Here is a 6,470-nt window from a genome sequence, read left to right on the forward strand (position 1 = left end):
ATCGATCATATACATCATGGAATTATCTATTAATCATAGATAAGCTCATTTCACCATGTACACATTTCATGAATCCTCATTCGTACCTTTTCAAGTTTCAGTTCGTCATGACTATACTTTACTCGAATATTTAGCATCACATTCAACATGGTCAGTGTAGCTCAGTTGGAGAGTACATTTGTCTAAACAAAGTGGCTTTCATACGCATCGGGAGACATCACACTATCACGGATCGGTGACATGTATAGTTGGACTTTTACACATGCTAGATTAGTCCGAGAACTGACTAAACCATAGCTCTGATACCACTAAATGTAACACCCCTCACCCATATCCAACGTCGGAACAGGGTTCGAGACGTTAACGGACTTAAACATTCACAACAACACATAACATATTACCAACCATGCATGGCAAACAAGCATATGCACATCACCAATATCAAACATAACATAAATAGCTAGATTTATAAGACAGAATCATTAGCTCACTAAAGACCAATATATTTGGACAAATTATAATAACACATGTTATAAAACTAGGTCCCTATACATGTCACTCACTTGATAATTCTAGCATATGTGTTTATACTGTCAAGGTGTTGGCTTGATAGTGTGATGCTGCATCCGACGATCTCCAACCTTGAGCTAACTTGACAACACTAAAAGAAATGTAAAGGAGGGGGTAAGCTTTACGCTTAGTAAGCTCGCATGAAATAATAATAAGCAATTTACTAACATGATTTCCATAATAAAACTAACCCAATTGTACATTTACACATGTTCTGGTTAAGCTGTTTTCTTGAGTCATAGTCACTAAATCATTTATATCGGGAGTTACAGAACTCCAAATTAAGATTTGTAAATTTTCCCAGAAACTAGACTCATATATCTTTCGACCATAAAATTTTAAGAATTTTGGTCCAGCCAATAAGTACAGTTTATTATTCAAAGTCTCCCTTGTTTTTCTGTTTGACAGCTTCGACCTTTCTTCACTAAAATTTATTTATATCATAGTACGAGACTTGGATAATTTTCATGTTTGTTTCTTTTAAAAATATTCTAAGCATATAAATTATAACCTATAATTAGTTTTCTACAATTTTTAACAATTTTTCCAAGTCAGAACAGGGGATCTCGAATTCATTCTCAAACTGTCTTACAAAAATAAGAATATCACATAATATAAAATTCTTTTTCTCCCCCTGTTTCTTTTAGATGAAAATAAACTCATTAAGATTTAATTTCATAATTTATTTGAAATTTAATTCAACTTAAAAAAATTTTGGTGAATTTTCAAAGTCACACAACTGCTGCTGTCCAACACTATTTTACTACTAAAATTCACTCTTACATAATTTCACTTAATCTACTTTGTCTTATCGAAGTTCACTCAAATATCGAGCATATTGCTCAAAATTTTCTTAAACATATACCTGCACTTATTCATCATTTAATCATGTTCATATGTATTTTTACTTAATCGATTTTCCCGTTGAACTCTTCGGAATAATAACTGATACTCAGTTGTCTGCACATATTTTCACACTTGTAGCCAAAGCTATCTGGTACGCATAGTAGCCTGCACTTAGTACTACACATGCGACCAATTATCCGGTACACGTAGTAGCCTGCACTTAGTACTACACACGTGATCGAAGTTATCGGGTACGGATAGTAGCCTGGACTTAGTACTACACATGTGACCAATAATTCGGTACACGTAGTAGCCTGCACTTAGTACTACACACGTGACCTCACAATAGATCATTCGTATCGTTTCTGTTCCGAAGGCTCAACCGGGAAATTCTTCACTTTCCAACATGTTACAATTTATTCATAGTCCTTTTTCAATTTGCAATTTACAACAAATAATCATTCTATAGGCAACCACAATTCATATGATAACAAAATATAATAAAATAAAAAGAATCGATAAATTATTTACATACAAACTTACATCGGATCCAGAAATGACAATTTATCATTCTAGTCCATAACCTTGTATTTTCTCGATTTAACCCTAAATCTCGATTTCCTTGATCTATAATATCACATTTAGCCTACCAATTAGTCACACTATTCATATGGGTCTAAAAATCATATTTTTAAAAATTTGCATTTTGACCCTTAAACTTTTGCATATTTGCACTTTTGCCCCAATGTTCAGAAATTAAACTTCATCCTATTTTCCTATGTTTTATGACATGCTGATCATTTTTCCCTTCTATGGAAACATCAAATTCTCACTCTAACATGTACTTATGAACATTAGGTATTTTTACCGATTATACCGTTTTACTCGTTTTCACGTAAAATCGCTTAGGAAAAGTTGTTTAACACAATTTCAAGCTTCATATTCTACCATTAAACATCAAAATACATGCATATCATTCATGGGTAAATTTTTAAACATAAATCCTAACTCAAAATAATGGTAGAAATGAGCAGATCATGTTACTGAGATTTCAAAAATACATAGAACATTAAAAACGGAGCTTGGAATCACTTACTATTAAGCTTGGAAGCTTGGACAAACCCTAACCATGGCTGCTCTTGGTACATTCTGCTGTAGCAAGAAGAAAGGGACACATTTGGAGTTTAAAGTTTGTCTTTTAATTCATTTTACCCCTAAATGACCAAAATGCTCTTTTTACTATTCTTTCAAATTTTACCCAATTAAGGCCATTTTTGTCCAAAAAGTTATACAATGGTTTAATTATCATTTAAGGAGCTCCCATTTAAAATTTCATAACAATTTGATACCTTTTACTTGTAGAACTCAACTTTTGCACTTTTTACAATTTAGTCTTTTTTACTAAATTGAGTGCCCAAACGTCGAAATTTTCAAACGAAATTTTCATGTAATCATTTTGTGAAATAGTAGACCATAAAAATATAATAAAAATGAAATTCGTGAAATCGTAGACCATAAAAAATATAATAAAAATGAAATTTTTCTCATTGGATTTGTGGTCCTGAAACCACTGTTCCGACTAAGCCCAAAATCAGGATATTACAACTTCCACCCACTTAGTGAAGTAATTGATGACCATAAAGATGAATCGATACTTGCTAGGAATTTTTGGCTAGATCGGCCCACTGACATCCATGCCCCACATAGAAAAAGTCAATGGAGAAATCATGACATGAAGGAGGCACATGAATCTTGTCTCCATAAATTTAACACTTATGGTGTTTCTTGGCATAACTGATGCAATCCCCTTCCATGGTGGACCAGTCGTACACGAATCTCATGATTTACCTAGCCATTGTAAAATCATTAGCATGTGTTCCTCAGACGCCCTTATGAAATTTTTCCAAGAGTTTCTTAACCTCAACAGTGTCCACACATCTTAGTAGCCCAAAGATATCTTGATGCGAAGACATCTTTGAATTCTTGAAGTAACTTAATGAGCTCTCGCTTTGTCTCTACGACAATGTAAGCTCTAACTTTCACTTCTTTTCCTTCTTCTAAGATCACAATCTCTACTGTCTCTTTGTGAGGTAGAATCTGTTTCTCTTCTTGTTCTACCATCCTTAACAAATCCAGAGCAGTCTCTGTCATCTTTAAAGTCTTGAGATCCCTCTAGACACATGTCTTACTCAAAAGAAGATTATGGGTCAGTAGTAGCGTCGCTCATGTCGTTGATATCTGGAGACCTGTTGTAGGCACGAAGGAATATCCAAAGAATAAATGAATCTAAGAACAATTATTTATGTGGTATGAATATGAATGAAAGGAATATTTGCTCAAAGTGAGACACAAAAATGCATTTTTTTATTGAAATAAAGATGTTGGACATGAGTCTATTTCATAAAATGATTCTTATTGCTTCTAGGCTTAAAGTAACAAATATGTTTTGAACATTACTCTGAATCAACTCTAAAAACTATAGGAATCTCTTCCGCAGTCCAATTGTTTAGAACACTTCCAGGCTCATAACGGTAAATGCCTGAAAAATTTTCTCTTTGATAAACCATAAATATAACATGTTTTAAATCTCATGCTTAGTGTGATTTTGGATGATTTATTATATAATTTAGTGAATTTGATGCTCCTAATCCTTTAATTTCATGTTTTATACTTAGGAGAGCACAAGGGAACAAAAGTAGCGGAAAATGGGCCAAAAATAGACAAAACGGGCTGATTTAAAGATCCACACTGCCAAGACCATTTCCACACGGGACAACCACACCCCCATGTGGCAGCCCGTGTCGATATCTCTCCCTATTTCCCAAACACGCAAAAAAACCAATTTTTAGGGTTTTTGAGCATTCTAAAGTCTATTTAAACACACTAGAAGTAAGCCTAAGGGGACACAGAGAGTAGAAAGCAAAAATTACTCGAAGAGCGCCAACAGATTCATCTCAGAAGCAAGATCTCCTTCAAGACTAAAGATCTCCCCTCAATTTCTCTCAAAGTTTTTGGGTTTCTTTATATTTTGTTGTTTTCATATTTTTGAGATGTTTTTCCTTAAAATTATGAACTAAACTCCCTAAATACCTAAGGAAGATGATACCTAAGATAGATCTTATTATTTAAATTTCTAAATTTAATGATAAATACTTATTCTTGTTCTTAATTATGTGTTATTAATTCTTGCCTTAATATTTTCAGGATATTAATTCAAGTTTGATGTGTTTATTCAGTGGAGCAAAAGTCCCTGTTTAAGAGTAGATCTAGCATAATTGAGTGGAGTTGATTGCAATCCTAGAAATAGGACGACATAAATCTACCGGATTAGAGTCAAATCTAATAAAAGAATCCATAAATCGAGTTAATGCGACAATAGGAATCCATAAAAAGAGATATAAACATAATTTAGGGATTTCTATGGATCAAGACAAGTGAATAAATCGTTTAATTCAGAGTAAGAATAATAAATGAAGTCTAGGTGGATCTTCCTTAGGTATTGTCCTTATCATTGGTTTATTCGATTATTTCCTTAACTCTCTTTCGCGTTCATTAGTTAATTAGTTTAGTTAATTTTAGATTAAAACAAATCCCTTTTATTTTAGGCTAAATAATAGAAAGATAGCTAATACTAGTACTTTTAGTCTTTGTGGATACGATATTCTGGACTCACCACAGTTATACTACCATTCGATAGGTGTGATTGCCTTTATTGTGATCGTAGTCTAATTTAGTGAACCATAAAACGATCATCAAGTTTTTAGCGTCGTTGCCGGGGACTAAGATATTAGGAACCCTTGATTTTTATTACTTTAGCCATTTTTTATTTTTTATTTAGTTTAATTTACTAACTTTTTCTTGTATTTAATTCTAGCAGGTTCTTTCAATTTATGACTAGAAGAAACTCGTCAGGACCTCTATTATTTGATAGTGAAATTGAAAGCGCAACTCGCAGAAATAGTAGAGAGATAAGGCGGAGTCTACAGTATATAGAGGAAGAGCACGAGAACGATACCAATATTACCGAGGAGATGGCTGAAAATCAGAATAATCTGCCACCTTTTGTGGTTGCCGCGAATCCTGTAAATCAGAATCCTGCACCTCGTACTATGTACGACTATGCCAAGCCTAATTTAGTGGGGGCCGAATCAAGTATTTTGAGACCTGCTATTGTTGCAAATAACTTCAAACTGAAGTCGAACACCATTTAGATGATCCAACAGTTTATTCAGTTCGATGGTTTGCAAGATAAGGATCCAAATACTTATTTGGTTAACTTTTTGTAGTACTGTGATACTTTCAAAATTAATGGCATTTCTGATGATGTCATTCGCCTTCAGTTATTTCCCTTCTCATTGAGGAATAAAGTGAAACAGTGGTTGAACTCTCTACCACGATGGTCCATCACTACATAGGAGCAAATGACAAAAAAGTTTCTGTTGAAATACTTTTCGCCGGCCAAGTCAGCAAAGTTGAGCAATGATATCTCTTTCTTTGTGCAAATAGACTTAGAGACCCTATACGATGCATGGGAGAGATATAAGGATTTATTGAGAAGGTGCCCTCACCATGGGTTACCCTTATGGTTATAGGTTCAAACTTTCTACAATGATTTGAACCCCTCAACTAGATAACCAATCGATGCAGCCGCCGGCGATACCCTAAATAAAAAAACACATGAGGAGGCTTATGAGTTTATTGAAGAGATGCCACTGAATAATTATCAGTGGCAAGTCATGAGGACAAAGCAGACAAAAGCCACTGGTGTTTTCAACCTCAACATAATCACCATGTTATCAAACTAGGCAGAGCACTTAAATAAAAAGATTGATACTTTATATGTTTCTATGTAGGTATATCCGATGATGCAATGTGACACAAGTGGAGGAATGAATAATCCAGAATGCCTAGCTTACGACCCTAACACTATGAACGAATAAGTCAACTATATGGCTAACAATTCTAGACTTTAGAATAACCCTTATAGTAATACTTACAATGCACGTTGGAGGAACCATCCCAACTTCTCTTGGGGTGGTCAAGGTAATCAAAGA

The 6,470-nt window shown here is 34.1% G+C and overlaps 1 non-coding gene across 1 annotated transcript; it reads right to left on the minus strand.

Moving 5' to 3' along the window:
• Window positions 1-5,885: 5,885 nt before the first annotated feature.
• Window positions 5,886-5,992, minus strand: LOC121216889 (small nucleolar RNA R71). Its single transcript, XR_005913100.1, has one exon. It is a non-coding gene; the product is annotated as a small nucleolar RNA R71 (small nucleolar RNA).
• Window positions 5,993-6,470: the final 478 nt, after the last annotated feature.

Source organism: Gossypium hirsutum, chromosome A02 (genome assembly GCF_007990345.1).
Source record: "Gossypium hirsutum isolate 1008001.06 chromosome A02, Gossypium_hirsutum_v2.1, whole genome shotgun sequence".
NCBI lineage: Eukaryota > Viridiplantae > Streptophyta > Magnoliopsida > Malvales > Malvaceae > Gossypium > Gossypium hirsutum.